A 25,260-nucleotide genomic window follows, 5' to 3' on the forward strand; every position below is an offset into this window, starting at 1 on the left:
CTAAAAATAAAGAATATTGTTTTACTAATATTACACCCAAAGTTAATGGGAATTTTGTCCAAGCATGGACTTCAGGATTCAAAGCATTACAATTAAAATAGAAACCACCATATAAAAAGTCAGCAGCTAATAACATTGTAGATACATTACTGAATATACAAATAAATAATGCCAACATCTAAAATTAACCATTAATTTTCTATTGTTTTATTTCCACTTTTGTATTATGTTGGATATAGGGGTTCAAATGTACAGATTAAGTCCAATACAAATACATTAACCATGTTCTGTGTACACTAACCTGCTATTCTGATGTGGCAGCCCAAACATGAAGGAAAATACCAGACCCTTTCTTTCCCTCCAGTGTCTCTAGTGAAGAAGCCTTTAGGTCTGAAATAGTGACTTTGTTCCTTCTTTACCTTAGGAACATAGGCTACTGGGGGCTTGCTTTCTACTGAGCTCCCGGAAGAGTGGACTGACAAGCACAGGGGTTAAAATGTCTTTCCACTTCTGGAAGCCTGTTTTTGCCAAGTCCCTCACTGCTGTCAGTTACAGGAGGGCACAGACGCAAGCAACAGCAGCTGCTGATTTTGCTCTTTTCTAATCTATAATTATAACTCCACTTATCATCCAGCAAGCCCTTTGAGTTGAACGAAGAGCTACTGTAATGGTTTGGGTGGCACTAAAACCTTTTACCTCTTTCCTTTTGTCCCCCAAAAGGGGCAAATAACAGGGAAATATTTTCCTCTGAAACTCAGAAAAGAGAAGTAGTCTTGCTTCAATCCTGCAAATTCTTACCAACATGTGTATTACTTCCAGGAGCAGTTCCATCTACTCATGACAATGAGCTTACATCTTTGCATGACTGGAGCTTCTCTCTCCACTCCTAAGATCAGATGAATTCTGTCTTTCAGAAATCATGGTGTTAACAGGAAACTGAGAGACGTGGCAGACTATGAGAGGTTAGGAGGATGCCATTCAATGTACCATGATTTTTCATAAAATCTGTCACAAAATGAATGAAGCAAGGGATTGCTAAGTGAAATAAAATATAGCAGAGGGGGTGAGTAAGATGCTGTGTAGACCAGAGGGGAAAGCTGTATTTTCTGATGAGATTTTTCATGTTTGAGTCCCATCTCATTATGTACAAAGTGATTGAGACGCATGTTTTGTTAATTCAGCTTGTCTCGGAAGGAAATGATTTGTGATCATCTGCTTTTTCCTCATTGACAGTAGCAGACAGAAGACATGTAGATGTCAAAACATGAAAGGTGTTACTGCATGCTGTGCATTTGTGAACAGGCAATGGGCTATAGTGAAATATAAGAAAGCATTTTAACAATGGCATGGAAAAAACCATAATGTCCAATCCTATTACAGTGACTGTTTTTCATAGGGTATCTTCTAAGTGAAGGGATATTAAAGAGCTCTGTTTCTAATGATTACTTAGGCCTAAGTTTGCTTGAGGAACAAGCCTTTTTGTAGCAGCGCCGTAACTAAGTATTTTTGCACCTGGGACAAAATATTAATGATTCTCCTCCTCTCCTCCAAATTAAAAAATGTGCCTAGTTTACTAATTTTTATTTATCTTTACTTCAAGAAAAATCAACACATTATTAATTAGTATAGTAATATAACCAAAATATGTTTTCAATAATATTAGGAACATATTTTGCATAGATAATTTAAAAATAACATTAAATAAATAAAATGTCATAACAAACAATAATATAAATAAAGGAACATATAATAAATGACAACATATTTCTAATACTTATTATAAAGTTACTTTATGTGCCTTTAGTGTGGCAAATTCATCAATTATATCACTGAAAAATATTTTGGATATTTCATGCTTGATGGAGAGAATTGACAGTCTTGCTCCCCAATACCATAACGTAAGTAATTTTTTACAAGCTTTAATTTACTGAAGCTTCATTCATTGCTAGCCATAGTTACTGGCAAAGTGAGGAATAGCCTAAAACCAACTGATAAATGTGGATATGACTCTACAAGTGAGTTGTCATAATTGTAGTATACAGTATTAAGAAATGAGGCTGATGATAGATTATTTGAAATTGAAGGTGCGGTATGTTTGAAACTTTCAATTTCAATACAGAATTTGTTACTATTAAAATCATTTTTATATTTCATTGCCAAATTAATAGCATGATTTTTCAATTCAGAAACATCCATTTCTTGGATAACTGATCCGGTTAAAAATGAATAATCACTGGCGATTTAATTGAATGCTTTATATCTCCAATTTAAGTGGGCAATCAGGGCATCAAATACTTGGTTTATCTCTATTATGTAAACTTGATTTGAGGTCAAATTAATATTTTCATCATCTGACTCCCCGGGATCTAATCTTAGGTAAAATTTGTAATTTATTGGCTAGTTCAGGTGCTTCTGTTTCTAATATATCTTTAATAGTACAATCTCTGATTTCTTGAATTGTATTTTTTAAATCAGCAATTAATTTAGCAGCTTGACAAATGGTTGTATCTTTCTTTTGAAGAGCTAAATTAGTAACTTATATGTGCAGGAGAATTTTATTCCAAACACATAAATTACTAATACATTTATAATTTATATGTTTGACAAAACTCTCAACTGCAGAAATTGTTTTGGGGTCTAAAGAGTCTTTGGAAATTTTTTGCAGAACACATTTTATTTTTGGTAGCTGATCATGCATAAATTGTATAACCATATATTTTGATGACCACCAAGTATCACAACGTTGTTTTAAAGTAACATCTACAGAATTCATTAAAATATCCCATCTAGCAGTAGAACTTGAAAAAAAAAATACAAAAAAATTCTTCGGATTGTGCCAAAAATATAATCATGTCAGCAGATATTTAGGCAGCGTGACAGCAAGCTAAATTTAAGGAATGCACCAAACATGGTATACCGTATTTTCCGGTGTATAAGGTGACTGGGCGTATAAGACGACCCCCTAATTTTCTAGTTAAAAGATAGGTTTTCGTCTTATACTCGCCGTATAAGACTACCCCCCCTTAAGAGGCCAACCAGCAGCGCCCCAGCGCCCCTCCGCCTCCTCGGCTTTGCTCCCGGTGTCCCTGGTCTGCTGGAGACGGTCCCCAGCAGACCAGGGGCACCGGGAGCAAAGCCAAAGCGGTGGCGGGGTGTCGCGCTTCTGAGGCTTTGCTCTGGCAAAGCCTCAGAGGCTCGGGACCCCGCCACGGCTGTGGCTTTGCTCCCGGTGTCCCTGGTCTGCTGGAGACGGTCCCCAGCAGACCAGGGACATCGGGAGCAAAGCCTCTGAGGATGCCGGCAGCGGGACAGCCGCGGCGCGTCTGGGCTGCCCTGCTGCCGGAGCCCCTCCATGGCTTTGCTCCGCATCTTCCTGGTCTGCAGACCAGGGAGACGCGGAGCAGCTTTTCTCGCCCCGGAGTACACGGGCGGCGGGACCGCGAGGTCCCACAGTCTGTGTCCTCCGGGGCGAGAAAAGCCCCAGCGCATAAGATGACCTCCGATTTTTGGGGGATGTTTTTTAGCATAAAAAGTCGTCTTATACGCCGGAAAATACGGTACATTTAGCTAAATTATTTATCTCTAGTACTTTGGCCTGTACTCCCTTATATATCTCTGACATATTGATGCCATTATCACATGCCTGACAGTGCACATTTTTATATCAAGTCCATCTTATTTGATTTTATTCAAAATTTGAGTTGACAAACCAAGTCCATTTTTTTATATGATACTATAAAATCTACAAAACTTTCTTCAATCCTAATCTTTCCTTCACATACATAAACATAACTTGTGACATTTGTTCTTTATGTGAAGTATCGGGTGTACAATCAAACATCAATGAACAATATTTTGATTTTTTTTATCCTACTAATGATTTCTAAACAAACTTTATTTCCTAATAAAGCAATTAATTCATTTTGAACTGCAGGAGCAAAATATCTCGTGGAACCTTTTTTATATGTGTCGTCGTGTTTTTTCAGTTGTGGTTTGTAGTGATTAATTCAATTAAATTTAGGAAGAGGCCAGCTTGTAGGTGACCAATTGTCTCAGTTCCTATAAGTACATTATTATTCCTGGCATAAAAAAGGATAGCACCCAGAACTATTTTCAAAAATCTCTCTCCAATTTTGTTTTTCCAATTGTATGGCTTTTTCTAAAGCTCATCTATGTTTCCACCAATTTTATACTGTTTTTAAAATAGAATAATTTCCATTATAAATACATTATCTTATGATCAGATGAATTTTCATGCTCTTCCAAGCTATATAAATGTTTCCAGTCTGTAAAACCTTTTTTAGAATTAGCAATTTTTGAAAAAACAATTTACCAAATATACAAGAAAAGCAAAAGAGGGAATTCTGAGTTTTTGAATATATTAACAAGTTTTGCTCTACAGACTCTCCATTTGATAGCTATTTCGAAAACCAGTCTAGTGAAAAATACCATCTATCTTCAGACACTGAATTTTGAAAATCAGCATCTTTCCCTTGATCGGGACCGTGACCAAGAAGCCAACATCTTATTTTATCACTTATGTTGGGCCAGGATGTGAGATCGTTGAAATAAAAATTTGGAGTAATAACATGTTGGGTTTTTTAATCTGTATTTTCCTGTTGGTGTTGCAAACATTTTTTTATCTCTATTGTATTACAAGTTGTTTTCTAAACAATCTTCAGTTTCTTCTTCCAAACATACCTCAGGATCTTTATCTTCAGCAAATACAATTACTTGAAGCTGTTGCATATTTTGATTTTCACTCTGTTGCTGACTAGTACTTGCATTATTAGTCAACTGTTTTGTCCGCTGTTTTGATATTTTTTTTACTTTCTTCTTCCTCTGCTCTTTTTCTCCTTCAAAACTCAGCTCCAGATGGATGCTTTGACATGATCGGTCTGTGAGATATTTTAATAAAATATAATTATTACACATTATTAATAAAATATAAATTGTTAAATTTCAGTATATAGCTACACATTATGCTTTATAAGTGTTTTAATAGAAAAGATATCAAATTTAGACACAAGTTGCCAAAAATATTATCTAATTTATATTATTTTAAACTTTTTTAGAATTTTGAAAGTTATTTTTGACAGGTAAGTGAAGTTTCTGAATATGTCATTTGTTTAGGGAATTTGAAGTAAACCAACCTATTTATAATATTTATGAATGCAAAAACATGGTAGGAGATCAAATACCTATGCCAAGCATCAGCACCAAAATATCTTCAATACTTGACGTGACGTTGAGTGTGTTGACAGCATATTCTCATGCACGGGCATTGAAAAACCACTGCATCCAAAGTGAATTGTTTTCCGGATTCAACGTTGGTAATGCTGTAAATGCTCAATGTGTCCAACGCTTCATGTGAATTCATCTTAAAGCGAAGCTTGGCCCTGGCACCTCTAGTCTATTCAGCTCGTAGTCCTAGGACCTCTGGACTTGATGCGTCAGTTATAAATGTAAAAAAGTGCTTGATCTTCATTTCCTAATTGCTTGAGCCCGTGCACCTCTTTCATTACAAATTAAGCACAGAATACAAGTGACACCACTGTATAACTAATAAGGGACAGGCGGTGTAAGATGGTTTTCCAGGATGTCCTTCAATATTTTCATATAATTAAATGAGCATCTGAGACTGCTCCATTAACTTTGAGCAATTTCTCCTAAGACACAGACTCAGAACCTTACAATTTTGGAGGCAGAAATCAAATAAAGGTTCCATAGTGCAGATCCACTGAAACTGCCAGGGAGAGCTGTAAAATGCATCTCACTGTACCACTGGCAGCTGCTATATTCACTGCAAAGGAACGAGGTTTTTCACAATTGCTTTTCTTTAGGGGTACCTTCCCATGCCCCTACCTGCTCCTCCCATCTGGGGGAGGCAAAAAGAACTGCAGGAACCCTGCTAGCAGAGGCTGCTGAGAAGATACAATGATTCAGTGCATCCTCTGGCCAAGTTGGTCATTTCCTTTCCCAGACACAACTACTCACACTTTAAGCTGGGTTGGTCCCCTAATGCCTTCCTGGTTCATAGAAGATTGTGCCAGATAGAGGTCACTCCAAAATCCTGCCTAGTGACCTCCACCAGAAATGAGCATAGACCCTGTGTGATTTTAGCCCTATTGAGATAAATTTGAAAATATCTTTGTATTTGGATACAGGTTTTCTGCTTTAGATTTATCCCAGTGTTTTGTACTTACATTATTAGCAATAGATTTCAGTGTTTGCTAAAAGCTCACATACTGAAGCAGTTCCCACTAAAGACTTGTTATTGAAATTCACAAAAAGCATTTTTTTATTCCATGTTAGGAAATACCTTCAGCTTTCAATGGGCAAAGGACAAAGCCTGGGGCTTCAATGGGTGTTTTGTCTGAATAAGAGTGAAGGTGCCATTTATTCAATGAAAACAGTGCTGAGTCCAGGTAAGGCTGCAGAACACAGTGCTTCATTTCTGGGTGGAATGTGAATAGTATCTATAGCAATTTACTTATACCCTGAAATGCGGGTGGTCAAAATATTATTGTATTAAACCAAAATGTATAGTAAACTCTCAAAATCCAACAATAAAGGAAAAACACCTGCAAACTGCTGCCCTCTACACTGTAACACTATAATAAAACACATAAATACCTTTGTCTTGGTAAGTAAGGGCTGAAATAAATCATAGAATCATAGAATACTAGAACTGGAAGGGGCCTCGAGAAATCACGAAGTCCAGTCCCCTGCTCTCATGGCAGGACCAAGCATGGTCTATAATTCTATATAATCCCTGATAGATGTCTGTCTAACCTGCTCTTAAATATCTCCAGTGATGGAGATTCCACAACCTCCCTAGGCAATTTATTCCAGTGTTTAACCACCCTGACATGAAGTTTTTTCTAATGTCCAATCTTAACCTCCTTTGCTGCAATTCAAGCCCATTGCTTTTTGTCCTGTAATCAGAGGCCAAGAAAAACAACTTCCCCCCCTCTTCCCTGTGGCACCCTTTTAGATACTTGAAAACTGCTATCCCTCTCAGTCTTCTTCTTTCCAAACTAAAATGTCCAAAATGTCTCAAGTATTATGAGCAGAATATCTTGTAGCCAATTAAACATCCAGAGTTTAGGGAATGTTAGTACAAATGAATACAAAATCAGGATGTGACAGGATGTTTAACTACATCACTTTGTTCGTTCTCTGATATACCTCAATAGACCCCCAACTATTATAATTGCAATAATATCCTAATTCATCCCCGTATAAACAAGGTCAGTGGGTTTCTAAGTATCAGAGGTTTGAGAAACCTGAAAAAGAAACAACATGACTAAAATATTGGGTAAATTACAGCAGCAGAGAAGAACAGCTGCTATTGATTTTTCTCTGAATAAAACATTTGAGTTTTTAACTTACTATTACTTGCTATTGGGATTAGTGGTCTTATAGAACTCTTAAACAAATTAAAATGGGAATGAAACTGCTACATGATTAAGCTGTCCACTGACTCTGTAAAATGAGTATGTAAAGAGCTGCCATGAAGTCTAGTAGTCTCTTCAGTGAGAAGGATTGAAGCAATTAATTCCAGTAAGAGATACTGCTTAGCACCATTCACGGTGGGTTGCAGAGTATGCTTTAAAGTGGGCTGCTTTATCTCCAGAAGTCATATGGTAAAATGTCAGAGGATCACAACTGCACTCTGTCTGCAGGATAAAACCTGCTGCCTCAACAGATTAATTGTCAGGGGGCTGTAACTCCATATAAAGAAACACGTTGATGTGTGATGTTCTTTGAACAAAATATACTTCATTTTCTAGCCACTGCGGCTGACTTTGGTGGGTTGGTGAACATTATGCTTTTAGCCGATAGTACTGTTGTCCATCATGACAGTGCCTTTTTTATCCTAGGACACCCACACAGGGAAACTGCTACTCAGGTGCAAGAAGCTGACATATGGAATGTGGTACCAGAAAGACTCCTTCTGTCTTTGTGTGATTCGTCCCAGTGGAAAGCAGGTGGGGAACTGCAGTGGAGAGAGTCATCCAGCTGACACTCCTGGTAGCCAAAGCACTAGGGCTACGTCTAGACTACAAGCCTCTTTCGAAAGAGAGCATCTAGACTGCAACCACTTACTTTGAAAAAGCAAGCCGCTTTTTTGAAAGAGAGCACCCAGGCAGTCTGGATACTCTCTTTCGAAAAAGCCCTCTTTGCATTCCAGAATGCCTTTTTTCAAAAGAGCGCTTTCGAAAAAAGGCATTATTCCTTGTAAAATGAGGTTTACCGTGGTCGAAAAAACCGCCGCATTCTTTCGATTTAATTTTGAAAGAATGTGACAGCAGTCTAGATGCAGGGGAAATTTTTTTGAAAAAAGGCAACTTTTTTCCAAAAAACCCAGTAGTCTAGACACACCTTAGAGGGGTTGGCATCAGAGGAGGCAGTGGCTCCCCTCTGCCCCAGAGGGAGGGACAAGGTGCTTTGTCTAATTGCTGGAGAGAGACTGACCAGCTCCAAGACACTTCCCTATCAGCTGAAAGCTCCTAAATGAAGTATTTTCTGGGGAGAGGACAGCATCCCTTTGGACTGAAATTTGCCTCTAGGCTATTGCTCTCTGTAGATCCCACATGGCCAAGGTCTCACTAGTGTCTCTCTTACTGTACAGTTATAGCACAGGGGTTATTACTGTTCTGGAGCTAAGAGATGGCACTGTGTGTGAGGTTACATGGGCTTATTCAATTTGCCCATTGGCTCCAAATGTAGGGAGAATCCTGGCCCTGTTAACATGAAATATGTGTTTTGATTTTGACTTCAGTGGGGTCAAGATTTCACTGCTGGTGCCTCCTCTCTCTAGGTACATCAGTCCTCAGGATTGACTGGACCTGTACAAAATCAGTGTAAGCTGGAGTAATGGAGTACCATGCCCTCTGTGCCCACCCAATATATTTTCCACATAGTGTGGAAACATGTTACTTCTACTAAAATTCTTATATAAATAAATGAATCACATTAGAGAAGATTTTTACTTCTGGTGAGTATACTACCCCCTTTGGTAACCTCACTGTCTGTTCCCCTTTATCTTATCCTTTTGTTATGGCCCATAGGAGTCCAGCAAGGCAAAGATGGTTTGTCAGGGTGCCCAGTTAGACACTGACTCAGCTGGTCTGTCTCAATTGTTTACACTGTAATTGTTTGCAGGGCTGTCCCCAGGAGCCTCATGATTGCAAGTGGGAGAGAATGTTTGATTCTGTCGAGAAAATGGTGGGCATCCAGCCAAGGTAACAGCTTTACCATCTGCACCAAAGTCATACATCATAATGACTTTTCAAGGGCGATTTTGCATCTAAACAAAATAAATGAGGACCTTGAGGGGGAAATCCTAGTCCCAGTGAAGATAATGGTTAAACTCCCCTTGATTTCAATAGTGCCAGGATTTCAGCCTATGTGTTTTGAGAATATTCAAAATATTATTAACAGTGCTTATTTGTACACTGATAGAAATAACATAAGTCCACCTGTGAAAAACATAAGAACAGCCATACTGGGTCAAACAAAAGGTCCATCTAGCCCAGTAATCCTGTCTGCCGGCAGTGGCAAATACCAGGTGCCAGAGGGAGGGAACATAACAGGTAATCCTCATGTGATCCCTCTCCTGTCACCTATTTCTAGATAAACAGAAGTTAGGGACACCATTCTTACCCATCCTGGCTAATAGCCATTGATGGACCTAACTTCCATGAATCTATCTAGTTCTTTTTTGAACCCTGTTAAAGTCCTAGTTTTCACCACATCCTCTGGCAAGGAGTTCCACAGGTTGACAGCGTGCTGCATGAAGAAAAACTTATTTTTGTTTGTTTTAAACCTGCTGCCTATTAATTTCATTTGGTGACCCTTAGTTCTTATACTGTCAGAATAAGTCAATAACTTTTCCTTATTCACTTTTTCCACACTAGTCATGATTTTATAGACCTCTATCATATCCCTTTTTAGTCTCTTCTTTTCTAAGATGAAAAGTCCAAGTCTTTTTAATCTCTCTTCATATGGGACCCGTTCAAAACTCCTAATCATTTTTGTTGCCCTTTTCTGAACCTTTTCCAATGCCAATATATCTTTTTTGAGATGCGGTAACCACATCTGTATGCAGTATTCAAGATGTGGGTGTACCATGGTTTTATATAGAGGTAATAAGATAATCTCTGTCTTAGTTTCTATCCCTTTTTAAACGATTCCTAACATTCTATTTGCTTTTTTTGACTGCCACAGCACACTGGGACTATGTCTACACTACATGGTTTTTCTGGGATACTGGAGATATCCCGGAAAAATTCTGCCTCATCAGGGAATGCGTCTGCTCTTCCACTTTTTTTTGTGGAAGAGCAGCCACGCTCTTTTGGAAGCCCTGTTTCCCTCCTTCCATGAGGAAGAAGGGCTCTTCTGAAACAGGAGGCTTTTCCAAAATTTGGCACAGTGTAGGTGGGCCAAATTTTGGAAAAGCCACTTCCGAAGAAACTATTGGAAAAAGGTGTGAAATTTGCATACCTTGTCCCAATAGATCAGCCTGAGTAGATGTTTTCAGAGAACTATCCACAGTGACTCCAAGATCTCTCTCTGGAGTAGTTGTAGCTAAATTAGTCCCCTTCATATTGTATATCAGGAACATCAAACACAAATTCCAGATGACATTTACCCTTAAGGTCTTGTCCAGATTAGGATGTAAAGGTGTGAAATAAGCACATTAGCTAATTTGTGCTAACATGCTTTAGGTCTAGTGTAGAGAAGATACACCACCTTAACAGGAGTGAGATTGGGAAAGTTAAAGTGCAGGTAGATTTTAAGGCTGTGGTCACTAACCCGTCGATCGCGATCAGCTGGTCGATTGGGAGGGCTCAACCAGTTGATTGTGAGGCGTTCAGGGCCCTCCCAATTTTCCCCACCCCCAAGAAGCCCCACTACCTACTTCCAGAAATAATGGAGGTAGTGCCGCCTTCCTGCGGGGTGGATGGAAGTCCGGCAGCTGTGCGCCACTTCCGCGGTTTCCGGAAGTGCGCTGCCTGCTCCCCTCCTCCAGGTCTGTGGCGCACCAGGACTTGCTGTGCAGGGGGAGGAGGTAGGAGTCCTAGGGGAAGACACGCGCTGGGGCTTCCCTCCTCTGCAGGGGAAGGAGAGAGGAATCCTGGTGGGAGGCGCATGCTGGGGCTTCCCTCCTCTGGGAGTGGGGAGAGGAGTTAGGAGTTCCCAGAGGAGGCGTGCACCGGAGCTTCCCTCCTCTGCCAGGGATGGGGGAGGAGTCCCAGGGGGAGATGCATGCCAGGGCTTTCCTCCTCTGTGGGATATGAGGGAGGAGTCCTGGGGGGAGGCGCGTGACGGGGCTTCCTTCCTCCACAGGAGAGGGGGGTCGGCCACGAGGGGGTGTGTGCGCAGGCTTCCCTGCTCTGCGGAAGGGAGGAGTTGGGCCTGGAGGAGGCGTGCGACAAGGATTGCCTCCTCTGAGGGGTGGAGAATCCTGGGAGGAGGCTGGTGCAGGGGACTCTCTGCCCCCACTGGCCTCCTGCCACAGAACCCCGTCCCCTGCCCTCCCGGCATCCTGTTCTCTCTTCCCTGTCCCCAGCTGCAGAACCTTGCCCCCACTGGCACCCTGTCCTCTGCCCAGCACCTGCTAGCACCCTTCCCCAGTACCATGTCCCCTGCTCCCACCAGCACAGTTGGGGCCACATTAGTGAGGCTTGTGGGGAGGGAAGGTTTGGAGGAGAGTTTTTTTTTGCGTCTCATTTGTGTGGCCCCGACTGACTTTTCTGTGGGTCAGTGACTCCTGACTCAAAACAGGTTTCCTGCCCTTCCCATAAATAAAGACAACGCAGAAACTTTTTCTGTTTGTCATTTTATTTAAAAATGAAGCCTGGACAACAAACCCCCAATTGGGGCCAAGCCCCCATCTCCCACAGCATCAGGACATCCCTTCCCCCAGACCCTAGATCTGAGCCTATCATACACTAGAACCCCCTGCCCTGAGCCCCTCACATACCCCAACCCAAATTCCTGAACCCTCACATCCACAAGTCTGTGGCTTGCTTAGTACCCCAACCCTACATCTGACCCCAACACTGCCTGGCCTGGAGCCCCCTCCCTGAGCCGGCGTCCCCTTCTCCACTTCCTCCTGCATCCAGATTTCTTCCCAGAGCTTGCCTCTCACCCCTTCCCAAACCCAAATCCCTCATTCCTACCCCAGAGCCTACACATCCTGTCTTAACCCAGCGAGGGTACGGCTAGACTGCAGGAGTTTTTCAGGATTCCGGAGATATCTTCTGCATCCAGAGATGCATTTGTTCTTCCGCTTTTTTTAGTGGAAGAGCAAACTGCTCTTTTGGTCACCCCTATATTCCTCGTTCCACGAGGAATAAGGGGGCTTCCAAAAGAAGGGTTTTTTTCTGACATTTGGTCCAGTCTAGACAGGCCAAATGTTGGAAAAATCTCTTCCTACAGAAGAATTGGGAAAAAAAGCAGCAGTATAAGGGTTGGGGATAGCAAGTGATGGAGAGGAGAAGAATAGAGAAGACGGGGCTTCAAGGAACGGGTGGGGGCGGTAGATCTTGGATTGTTCTGTCATTTAAAAAGTGATCTTGGCTGTAAAAAGGTTGGAGGCCACTGTTTTAAGGTGTCCACTTTAGCATATTTGCATTTTATCTTGTCTATGTTACACTTTGACCATGTTAGGTACCTCACATGAGATAACAACACACCACTTAGTCTGTTCTAGACTAAGCTTGAAACAGGGCACTGTGAGGAACTGTACTGCAGCAAGGGCTTGATTCTGCTCTCATTTACACTGGTGTCGATAGGGAGTAGCTTTGATTAAATCAGTGGAGTCTGACTTTGCATGACAACCAGGATTTCAAAAATTGTTATTTATGAAAAGCATTCGCTTTAATAAAAATACAGCTATATACTTATTGGCTTAATGTTACTTATTTTCACACTGAACCTTGCAAAATCTTAAATCTACTAGTATTTATTGATGAAATTCTGTTGACAGTATTTTGCACTACAGTAGACATTGAACTATATTGAACTTTGATAATTATTGTTTGGGCTCCGAATATATACTAACATTTACCTGATATTCTCTTTATGATTCAGTAAACTGGGTTAGAATGGAATATTTTTTCATGTAATAAAATTTGTACTGATATAATTCTGTATTATGAATACTACCAGTGTATATTTATTGGGGCGAGAAGTCCAACAGAACCATAAATTGATCATCTAGGATGTTAGATTTTTAGTAGGGATGTCAATGTATAGTCAACTATATGATTAACTGATAAACCTAGGCTTATCAGTTAATCTTGTCGACTACTTGCATTTCCCCTGCCCCCAGCTGTCTCTGTATCAGAAGCAGCAAAGGGGGTGGGAAGCAGGAGCCACGGTGGGAGCCGGCTTAAGAGGCAACAGCAGCAGAGGCAACAGCATGGGGAGGAGCAGGAGAGGCTGCCGCAAAGCATGCCTTTCATGGAGCAGTCTCTGTCCATTGGGAGATTGGACCCCCGTGGACAGGGCCTGCTTCTGGACCAGCCTCTGTCCACAGCCAGCCCAGGCTCCAGAGTTTACTTCATGGCAACCTCCCCTGGTCCCTTCCCCCCTCTGCAGCGGCCTTTGTCTGCAGGGAGCTCAGATCCCCCGGGGACGGGAACTGCTGCCACCCTGCCTGGTTGCCTCTGTGTCAGAGGCAGCAGCGCAGGGCAGCAGGCAGGTGGTCTGCATGGGAAACTGGTTTTTAAACTGGCTCCCCTTGCGGGCCAGCTCCTGCCTGGCATCCCACGCTGCTGCCTTTGATACAGAGGCAGTAGCTCAGATAGGGTTGCCAGATGGTTTCAAAAAAATACCGGACAAAAATTTGATAAAAATTAGTTGAGCAAAAAAAAAAAAAAAAAACCCACCAGGGAGACCGGGGGGAGGCGGGGTTCGGGAGGTTGGGCTGAAATGCGGTCATGGACCCTTTAATTGCTGCGTGTCCCGACCGGGCTTCCGTTGGGCGCAGGGCCAGGCCCGGGAAAAGCAGAAAAACTTACTTACTTAGAAAATACCGGACATTTGTATATCCAGTATTTTCTCAATTTGTTTACCGGACACAAAATTAAAATACCGGATTGTCCGGTTCAATACCGGACAACTGGCAACCCTAAGCGAAGGGTGGCAGGGAGCTTCCCAGGAGTGGAGCCAGAGCTTACTGGCTGCCAGCCCTGTCCCTGGGGACTATAGAATAATTGAGTAACTGATAAAAATTCCCGTGGTTACTTGACTATTCAACTACCCAATATCGAACATCCTTAGTTTTTAGGGGGTACTTTTTAATCATTGAGAAAAACCAATATTGACAGCTTGTTCATCTTGTGGAAACTCCTAATAATTTACAACAGAAATAACAATAAAATTGAGCTTGTAATGTTAAAGGGCCACAGAGGCACAACTAGCAATTATTAACTCTTTTACTTCATTTTCTCTGGAGTATCTTTGATAGAGAGGGTAGTACAGGAGTGCTAACAATGAGATGGTGCACTCCTGTGCTATTCACTGCTGTTGTACTGTGTCTGGCATCATTATGTTTTTGTGAAATACAGCAGATATTGTTGAATTGTGATTTATCTGATCAAAGGCATTCAACTAAGTGCCCTTATATTTGCTCTGATTGTCTGTGAGAGAGTGTGTGCGCACTGAGTTGTGCTCTCAGATTTTGTTCTACTTCATAGCTAATATGGAGTCAGGAGAGTTATAGGAGTACTGCAGAAGAGTTACACGAGTACTGCAATTTGTGAGAAAAGAAAACAGATATTAGGGGCTGTGCAGTTTTGTGGAGCAGATCAAGACAAGACTTTAAATTCACTGAATTAAGCAACGAAAAATAGGTTTGGGGCCTTTTTTACTGCCTTGTGTTTTTTCAGTCTTTAGGCTCTACTTGGATCACATATTGGGTCAAGCTTTTCTAATCTACAAATTGTTGAAATCCTTCAAGGCAGGAAACATGGTTTTGCTAGGCAATAGACTTCAAATGAGTGTAAGGGTTACAAAAAGGTGGACCTCAAAGAAAGCAATAGTAGATTTTAAGAGGTTAGGTTTCTTTCCTTGATCCTGCAACCTTTTACCAAGTAGTATCATTCACTGATATTAATGAATTAGAACAACATCCAATCAATGCTGCATGAAGATAGCCAAAATAGAGGGTGCATTAGAGGAAAAGTAGATTATAAAAAGTATGGGTGTATAACAGATATTACAAGTGGAAGTAGAATACTGAGTAGAAAGTACAAACCTCCTCTTAATTATACATTCCCATCTATGGACTATAGGATTACCTCTAGTCATTAATCCTTTGAAATGTCTATAATTGGCACCACAATCTGAAGTCTGAACCAGATTAATTAGTTTGCAAACAGCGAAATAGAATAAAAGACAATGCAGTTTTGAAGACATTTGGCTGAGCAAATATTGATCACTAACAGAATTATATTGTCAAAATAATTAAATCTCATACTTTGCTATCTATACACACTTCAGAAACTATCAGATAGTTACATACTGCAGAGTATGAAATGCATGTGGTTCAAAGTGACACTACTAAAAATACATTTCTTGATGCATTATCTAATTAAAATTAACTGCTTTAAATATCTATTTAAAAGCAGATCTTATGTGATAGATGATTTTTATAGGCTGAGTCTCAGACACATTTAGAAAGATGAACGTTCATTGAAAAAGACACATTTAATTGTAAATAGACATAAGCAAAGTCATGGCTGCTGGGAAAATGATAGTGCAGCTAACATCCTTGACAGGAACCTGTTTAACAATATACTTTGAACTGGTATGTTCCCTGATTGTGGGCTCTGCAACAATATGTGTAGCCTCACAGGGGAGGCCTTGGCTCACAATGTGTGTATGGGCTGGCAGTTCGCCTTCGGCACTGGCTCTCCAGGGAGCTTTAACTCTTCAGTCAGTAAGGATATATTGAGATTGCAATTTAAATGCACGCTGAACACAAGCTAGAACCCAAGCCCCTCTTCATGGGGTATGTCTACACTGCGAGCCCAAGATTAATAGTATTTAAGTTAGCAGACCATGCCATTTGTTAACCTATAGCTTGAGCATCTACAGTAATCGTAACCCCAGGTTAGGAATTGTTGAGCCTTGGGTTTCAACTGGATACTCCAGCATCCACACTGCATTATGAGGGCCTACCACCAACCACCAATATTCCAGACTTCCTAGTGTCCTCTCAAAATGAGGTCACTGTGCACCACAAATAAAAGTCTAGGGTGGGAAAGCTTGACTGACCAGATGACATAGAAAGTCAGCCCAGGAGATTGTGGGATACATTTGGCAGTCTGCCAGAGCAGCAATCCAGTAGGATCTACACTACAATGCAATAGGGCATGAACCCTCATGCTCTGAACCTCCACCCTTGGCTCCTAGTACTGGGTTAGCATGATTTGTGTGTAGGCAGAAAGGGTGTTAGGCTGGGCTTATTTTGCTGTGTAGATATACCCACAAATATATCAGACTGGGGCTCAGATTTAGGGTCCTAGGATTCTGCAGGACTGGATGGTCCAAATCCCAAACAAGCTATGATCCAGAGATCACACCCTATTGCTTTGCTGTAAAGACACAGCCTGACCCACTCTGATCAGGTTTTAAGAGTCCACCAAAGGTATCCCACAATCCTGTGGACCAACTTTCTTTGTCTTCTGCATCCCAACTATTTCCATTTGACTCCAGTGAAAACAGAAGCGACCTGCCCTCGGCATACAACAACGGTATGGTGAGTAAGCTCGAAACCTTCCATTGAATTCTGACCACCACATTGCAAATTCACCATCAGAGAGGCATTAGTGTATGCAATAGAGACTGAACAGAAGCAGCTTCTTACAAAATGCATTGCTTTATGGTTGTGGGAACAAAGCCAGATTTTGTTAAAAGAGGCCAGTCAAATTAAGAACATCAGCAATGACTACACATACAAACAGACTGTGAAAAAGCTGGCACTGTTTCAACCTTACTGGATTGGTGACCAGCACAGGGAGAGAATTAAGCATCTCAAGAACTAGTATAGAAAAATCCAGGGACTAGAGTCACACACTGGGCAACTCACCAACATTATGCCAGTTTTATGAGGAGTTTGTGTGTGCACTACTCCCAGTCTGGAGCCAAGAGTTGTGCAGGACCACCTGGTCTGCTGGGATGGGGCCCTGCTGATTCCAGAATCCAGCATGGGGACTGATGGGAGCCAGCACTGAATGAAGACAACAATGAAGTCACTCAGTTGCTGAAACTTGTCCTGGAGTAGGCTTTGGAACAGGACAAGTAGACACAGCAGCACATTTTGGGCCCATTAGCGGTGCTATTTAATGCCTCCTCTCACCCCAGAGGAACAGTTTGCAGCAGACACAGAAGGGACAAAAGCTGCCCAAGCCCAGCAAGTTTCTGGCTCCATTTAAATGTTTACTCATTCAGTAGTTGGAGGGATTCTTCTGCTCTGTGAACCAATGCAAAATTTCTGAGAAATCCCAACTAGCAGCATGTACCAACTAATGGCAGTTTGTATGCCACCACATTGGCATCTCCTTCTTCCTCCCTCACCCCACATGAAATTAAAAAAGGTGACTGGGAAATATAAACAGTAAAAGAACACTTTGAAAGTGTATTTTTGTTGGAAGGGTACAGATTTAGCTAGGGCCATTCCAGTTTCTTAAAAGTAATAACCTTGCATTGCCATGCCTGTAAATATTTTGCTCTGTAACCACTAAATTGTCATCGAGCTGCCTGGAAATAGTGAACCATGTGTGGGGTGGGAATGAAGTAGAAATGTGTTTCATTTAAAAATCTAGTCCATTTCAGACAGAAGTAGTCCATAGGTGACAGCCATTCTACAATGGCTGAAACTGTTAATTAAACTTTTACCAGGGCCTCTTAGATGAGAGTATAGTTTCATAAGCCAAGGCAAAGGTTGGTATGTTGGCGTCTTCCAGAATAACTTTTCACTTCTGAGCAGCAAAAAACCATGACATCATTTTCCCTAGTGCAGCCTATTTTAATGTTCAGGAATCAACCACTGTCATCCATGAATGTCTGCCTAACAATGGAACAGAAACCTTTGTGGTATATGTACTCTTGCTCCTTGAAGAGGACAAATTATGGGCACATGAGTCAATCCATAGCCCCAGCACAGTGTGGAAACCTCAAACCAATAAGTATTGCAGGAATAAAATTTATACTCCTCGCCTGGGGGAAACCAGATATCTGATTGACTCAGAAACCTCTACCCCTCTTTTCCCCAGGGTTGATTTCCCAACCCCAAACTAGTTAGCAACAGGTCTGCAGCAGTCAGAGATAGCCAGTTACTTAACAGCTATAGCAAGACACTTCTGGATCAGCAAGGGTGGCCTGCTGCAGGTGTCTTTACACTGCAGAGTGAAGGCAATCTATCCATAAAGCTCTAGAAATATGGCTTTCTTCATAAGAAAATTCTGGACACACTTCTGGTCATCGCAACTCCATTTGACAATGTAATCCCACCAGTCTGTGCTTGTGGACCTGTATCAGTCTATGTTAGGGGTGGGCAAAAGGGCCTCTGCAGGCAGAATCTGGCCTGCTAAGCAAGTCGATCACTACTCCTACCCCCAAGCCAATCAAGACCTGGGGGCGGTGGGAAGCACGCAAAGTCTCCTCCTACCCTGCCCCCGCCTTGCAAGGAGTGCACAGTGCTTAGAAGCACTTCATGCTCCTGGCAGGGCAGGAAGAGACTGCTCGCTTCCTCCTGCCCCCAAGCCCTGATTGGCCTGGGGGTGGGGACGTGCACGAAGCCTCCTCCCACCCTGCAAGGGGCACACCACTTCTAAGCACTGAATACTCCTTGCAGAACAGGGAAAGGATGGGAGGAGACTTCGTGCGCTCCCTCTGCTCCCAGGCCAATCAGGGCTTGGGGGCAGGGGTTGCATATGAAGTCTCCTCTGGCCCTGCAAGGGGCTCAGCAGTTAAAGTCAACTGCTCAGCTGGCGGTTGACTCTAAATGCCATGCTCCTTTGCAGGGCAGGGACAGGAAACGAGAGCCTTCACATGCTCCCCCTCCCCAGGCTGTGATTGACTTGGGGGCAGCAGAGAAGAATGCTAAGTCTCCTCCCACTGCCAGGGGCCTGGGCACCTAGAGGGAACCACCAGTTGTTTAGAACAGCAGGTGGTTCTCTCTGGGAGGGGCAAAGACTTGTACCCCCCCTGCAACCAATTAGGTGTGGGTGGGGAAGCACGAAAGTGTCCTGGCCCCACCCCTTCTTGGGTGGCCCGGGTCCACTTCAAAAATTTCTGAAGTGGCCCCTGGTCTAAAATTATTGCCCATCCCTGGTCTATTGAGAGGGCATCAGTGGTTATACCGAATGTCGAAGTAGCATTAGCAAGTAGGAGTCTGCCATGTCAGGGTGTTCTTCTCTTCCTGCTCGATTGTAAGCTTTGTCAGGTACCTTCAACGGGTCAGGAAATTCCTCCAAAATGCCCACCAGCGCATCTCATTGAAGCTCTGCCTGTTTCCTCTTCTCTGCTGCCTCCAAGTCTGTTTCCTGAAAGGAGGCTGTTCAAACTCCCTATCATGTGCAAGGTGAACAGTTAAGATCTCCCACAGTGCACTACACAGTCAAAGGGCTAGAGGAGATACATTTCAGGAAGGTGCTAGGGACTTTGGGATATAGCTGATTTTACGCAAATTTGGCTGCTTCAGTGTGGATGCCATGCACTGGTGCCAAAAGGATTGCCAGAGTGTGCGGGTGAACCCATCCAACAGCCCAACTCTTATAAAACCCCAGCCACAGCCCCATCCTACCTTTCCAGAGCCTCTGCCCTCCCATCAACTTTACTCTCCTGAAGCAACCTATGCTACCGCAGCCCCCCAGCAGCACAGACCTCCCAGATCCCATGCCCTCTCCCACTAGTCCCATTCTCCAGGAGGTTCCGCCCCCATCAGCCCAAAGCCCTCAGCGGATAGATGCTTTCTGCTTCCGAGATCAGGCAGATCCTAAGGATCAAGTGGAGCCTCCTCTGCAGTTTTGGTAAGTGACAGGTTAAGACCCAGTTGCCAACATGTGGCTCGCTGCAGAACTGGCCCTGTGTGCTCGACTTAGCGGGAAAATCACTCACAGAGCTCTCTCCCGAGCTAGATTTTAAGAGGAAGATGGTGTAGGTCCCTCTGTGTGTGCGCGCCCCCCAATGGGCAGCACCTTTGAAAACGTGTGGACCTGGAGGGGGCAAGGTCAAAACGGCAGCCGAATGAAGCTGAACACCTTGCAGCGTGTGGACACCTTCCCGCCGGAGCACTAGAAGAGCCCGGGGGAGAAGCATAACGCAGGGTTAAAAATCAGCGGAGAGGCTCCACCCCTCGGTTCCCGACCCGGTTCGGCTGCCTCGAGCCCTGGCCGTGCCCGGCACAGCCCCCACCCCTCGGGGCTCCCAGTGGCCAGGCAGGGCCAGAACGCCTGGAGGCGCAGGGGGAGGGGCGCCCACCTGGCCAGTCACTGCCCAACCCGGCGGGGGCGTGCGCGCGGGGGGGGGGGGGATGGGAGGACGGGAGTGTTGTGCGCATGCGCCCCCCACGCGGACTCGGCGGAGCCCCGCCCCGCGCCAGCCTGTGGGGAAGCTGCGGCGCGGACGCCTGTGGACGGCCTGGCGGGGCTCGGCAGGTAAGAGGCGGGGGCGGCTGGTCCCTGGGCGGGAGTGGAGAGGGGACCGGCCCCCCGCTCCCGCAACTCCACCCCCCTCTGCGTCCCCAGCACCCGCCAGCTAGGCGCACCGGCAAGCCCCGCTCACGGGCACCCAGCCCCGTGCCCCTCAGGCAGCGAGCTCCCTTCGCCAGCCCCTCTGCAGAGCCCTGGCCTCTCCCGCCCACAGCGCGCCTGTGGAGCCCCGCCCCCCCCCCAGTGTCCTCCCCACGCTCGTGAGAGTCTAGACTCCTGCTACGGAGCTTCTGGCACAGAGTCCCCCGGCGCCCGCCCCAGGCACCCGCAGCCAGCCCCCTCTATCCTGGCCTTCGCACACAGCTCCTCGGCCCCCCTCAGCACCCTGGGCACCACCAACGTCCTGTACCTGTACAGCTCCCCCTTACACCCCAACTCCGCCTCTGCAGCCGGGCCCCGCAGGGTTTGTAGTGAGTGCCGTGTCTTGCTCTCTTTAGCACCCATGTAACTTCTCCCCCAGCAGTTTACGTGTCTCTTGGTCTCAGAAGGGAGGCTTTGACCCTGCTTATGCTCCCACTTTATCCCTTCCTTGTGACCCAAACAGAGCCTTTCCTTTCTTCCTATGCAACCACTTGCAGACTCAGCACTCACGTGACAACAGCGACAACAGAAGCCTCTTTCTGCCCATGAAGATTGCTTCGGTGCAGAAAATTACAGTTTATACAAATACCTTTTCTCCACCCTCAGTTGGAATGTTTCATGTTTGCCTCTATTGTGCTATCACTTATTCAGCAGAATTTTTTTTGCTGAAAATCTGTGAGGAATGCTGTTTAAATACTGATGGCATGATACATAGCCTATAGGTCAAGTCTTGCAATGAAATGGTTTTGTGTGTGTGTGTGTGTGTGTGTATTTGGGGTGAGGTGGGGTAACTATTCTCTACAGCTGTATATTCTTTACCTCTTTAGATTCCTTTTTGGTGTCATCTGTACCTTTGCTGAGATGTTAGTTGATGAGTAAAGAGAGATTGTCAAGTGGAAATCCAAATTAGTTTCAGGGATGTACGTGAAACTTTTACGCATCTGTTGAATAAAAGATCAAACAAGAAAGAAAAACTCAAACTCACTACAGAAAGAGCTGTCAGATGCACAGAGTAAATAACCTGAAAATAATGGTTTTCTCTAATCATGCTACATTTAGCATGAAACCAAACAGCCAGATATCTTTAAGTTGATGGTGTTCTTTTAAATTCCTGCATATTGTTTAACATTTCAGCAGAACAACAAAATCAAGACAGTGGGGAAAATGAGTGAAATTAGAGGCTTAATTGTTGTTGTTTTAAAGGCTGATGAGATGTGCATATTGTAGTTGTTCTGAAGCATTAGGTTCCTCATCTGTATCTGGAATTGAAGTAAATATGAAAAGAGAGGTGCTGCTGTTAAAAAGTGGGAGGGAAAAGGCTTGACCATGTTGAGAGAAAACGAGGCTTGTAGCTATTCAATTTGATACTAAAACGTCCTTGAAATTCTGGTTTGAAGCATCCTCTGGCCTGAAGTGACTATCTTGAGATATTTAAAAAGTGCATTTCAGCTTTCTTGACATTTTCATTGCATGTTGTAATAAAGGTTGTTGAGTTGTTTATAAAGTATTTTTATTTACAGAAGAATAGCTAAACCTGATATAGAGGTTAATGCCAGATCACTTCTTAGCACTGTTAAGTTTGTTAAGTAGTGAGGATTTCAGTTAACCTCAATTTCATAATGCAGTTGAGCTGGATCAAGAAAAAGACACAGATTTTGGTTATGATGATCGTGGAGCTGACCACTTGTGATCAGATATTACAGGAAACCATTATAAACATTTTTTATGATACCGTACTAGTTTCAAAAGAAATATAAACAGATGTTAATTAGAAAACAATCACCCTAAGGGGCAAAATCCTGAACAATTCTGTAGCCATAAAATACATAACTACAATAATATTTTACTCCGTTTCAAAGCATTGTCATCTTTAGTTCACAGTTGACATATTTGTTCACTTACCTTTGCTTTGTATTTGATTTGTTTACTCTAGTCCCATGCATACTCTAGTCTCTACACAGTCTTAAGTATGTATGGTAGCTTAAATGCCAAACCAGCTCTACAATTTGAAGTAATTATGAAATTGATAATCGGCCTCTTTTTAGAAGTAGAAGTAAACTTTGTTTATTTAGAAACTTGTATTGATGTCATCTGCTCAACTGTATCCATACTCTTTAACAAAGTGGGAGTTTGGGAATATGAGGGGGGAAAAATCTGAAGCCTGATTAAGCATGAATATCCTTTTAATATTATGTTGCATTTTATTACATTACACATACTGTAGGTATTGTGAGCGTGGCAACATCATTCCTTTCATTATTATTGTTTCATTTAGCAAGGTTACGCTTCCATTGCACTAGGTTAATGTTACCTTGTGAGCAAAGTAGACTAAATAATTTACCATTGCCTTTCGCTTTTAATAAATAATGTGCACACACCTTGCAGCTGACATTGTAATACCCAGCACTCTTAAATCTTGTTACAATATATTTAAAAAGGGAAACATTTCCTGTAGAATTGTTAGGATTGTCCTTTTCAATAAAAGGACCTATTTTTCATTGAAGTAGAATAATGTAATTAGTACTCTTGCAGCTTGTATTCATTTTATTTATAATTCTGTTTTTAATAATTTTAAAAGTTTTGTTAACTACTTTTATAGTTGCCTTAATGCTTATGTCTGTCAAAGAAGCAATTTTGGCATTTATATTTTTGGATTTTTATTTCAAATTGCATACTATAATAATATTCAAAATTCTGAAATTTAAAACTGTCAGTTTCAGTAATAACTAAATTCTGGATCATACTTCTGTTCATATGTTAACCCTGTTTTCCATTAAAAAAAAAACAAGAAAAGATAAAATCTTTAATTAAAATATCTGTTTCTTAATCATGAACTTTGTCTTAACAGCAGAAATGTTGTAATGAACCACAAAACCAAAGATGAAAGGGAAGAATGACCTGTTGAAGTCAGTGGTATCAGATCTAAAATCTACAAAGCAGTGTAAATCTGAGAGGAGAAACATATTGGAAATCAGTCACATTACTTAAAATAGATGAGTATTCACAGTGTAGAGGTTTCTTAAATCTTGGGCTGCTGTATGTTAACTAGGGATGTGGAAGCTTAACTGTATACAAGTTTAACCAATAAGCACGAGTTTATCAGTTAACGTTCATGGTTATATACAGGCTGCTAGTACGCGCAGGGCTTAAAAGCCAGCTCCCAGCATGCACCGGCTCCCAGGAAGCTGCCTGCTGCCCTGTGCTGGGATATGGGAACTGGTACATGCGGGGAGGTGGCTTAAAAACTGGCTCTCTGTGCACTGGCTCCTGGAGAGCTGAGTGCTACCCCGGTGTAACCAAAGTTGCCTGTAATCTCCCCACAACTGCTTAATCAGCCCTGCCCATTATTACTGTGGGGGCTGATTGTATCTTGGCAATGAAAGTTAGGGATGTAAGCGACTAGTTGAGTAGTTGACTACCCCCAATAAGCATATGCTTATCAGGTAGTCAAGTCACTACTTGTCTAGTCACTTCTTCCCCCTTTGCTGCCTCTAAATTTTAAGTTTCCAGGGCCTAAAATGTAACTGTTCTAAAATGAACCAACACATATTGAGAAGGGATGCCCCAGACCTCACATTGTCTCTGGACACACTGATGTTAATTGCAGTTATAAAAGGGCAGAGACAGTGGTAATTTTAGCCTCCATTCTGTTTTATAAAAGTTTCATAACTAATTGCCATTTGGTGTGTGTCTGTGTGTGTAGTGCCCTTTCTGCCAAAAGTGCCTTTTTTCATTTCAGGCCTTTATGTTCTTGTGGTATCCTGCTGGCAGTGGTAGATCTTATTTTAAGCTGCTGGAGGGAAACCTGCAGTGTATGCAGCTGAAGTATTCAAATGAATAGTAACTGAACAGCATGTTTATGAGTGGAGTAGGCTAGTCAGTTTATATGGATGGTCTGAAAAATAGCCACACTGCAGACAGAAGGGTATCTGGAGTTGCTGCTTCAGGAAAAGTTCATAGCTACCAGCAGCCAGGATTTGGTCAGACTTCATGAGGGAATTAACATGGTTTATCCTGTTATTGCTTGATGTAAACACATCAAAATCTGCAGCTTTACTCCATCTCAAAATAAACCCACCACAGAATACTGCCACCACACTTGTACTTTGGAGAAACGCTGTGACATGCAGCCTGCATGGATTATTTCTAAGTGAAATAGACTTGAAAATAAATTTGGAAATAGAATTCTATTTCCCAAACACACACTCACTTCACTGATTATAGGCAACTGCATGGACCCCAGAGGTGTGATTGCAGAGTGGCAAGTCTTTAAATAATGAAAGGAAAACAAGATTGATCATAACAAATCTCTGTGACTTGACAATTATAATAACCTTTATAGCTGTTTGTTTGAAATTCCAAATCACTAATTTGAGCTCCAGGTGGTGGGAAGGAAGGAAAGGGGAGAGCAATGCCTAGGTGCTGTGATACAATCTGTTGT

General features: G+C 42.7%; 2 protein-coding genes and 1 long non-coding RNA gene across 3 annotated transcripts in view; 2 read left to right on the forward strand and 1 right to left on the reverse strand.

The window, feature by feature from the left end:
- The window catches only part of BEST3 (bestrophin 3), a 35,469-nt gene extending 33,873 nt beyond the window's left edge, over positions 1-1,596 (reverse strand). Inside the window, exon 1 of the mRNA XM_075931673.2 lies at positions 302-1,596. The gene's annotated coding sequence lies outside the window, so the exon portion shown is untranslated. The remainder of the gene's footprint in view (positions 1-301) is intronic.
- A 4,618-nt stretch (positions 1,597-6,214) lies between these two features.
- On the forward strand, positions 6,215-11,267 carry LOC142829837 (uncharacterized). Its single transcript, XR_012904665.2, has 4 exons — positions 6,215-6,428; positions 7,887-7,994; positions 8,828-9,004; positions 9,172-11,267. It is a non-coding gene; the product is annotated as an uncharacterized LOC142829837 (long non-coding RNA).
- Positions 11,268-20,563: 9,296 nt separating this feature from the next.
- Positions 20,564-25,260, forward strand: part of RAB3IP (RAB3A interacting protein) — a 46,658-nt gene continuing 41,961 nt past the window's right edge. Inside the window, exon 1 of the mRNA XM_075931704.2 lies at positions 20,564-20,684. The gene's annotated coding sequence lies outside the window, so the exon portion shown is untranslated. The remainder of the gene's footprint in view (positions 20,685-25,260) is intronic.

The sequence above is a fragment of the Pelodiscus sinensis genome, chromosome 1 (genome assembly GCF_052426305.1).
Source record: "Pelodiscus sinensis isolate ZL-2025 chromosome 1, ASM5242630v1, whole genome shotgun sequence".
NCBI lineage: Eukaryota > Metazoa > Chordata > Testudines > Trionychidae > Pelodiscus > Pelodiscus sinensis.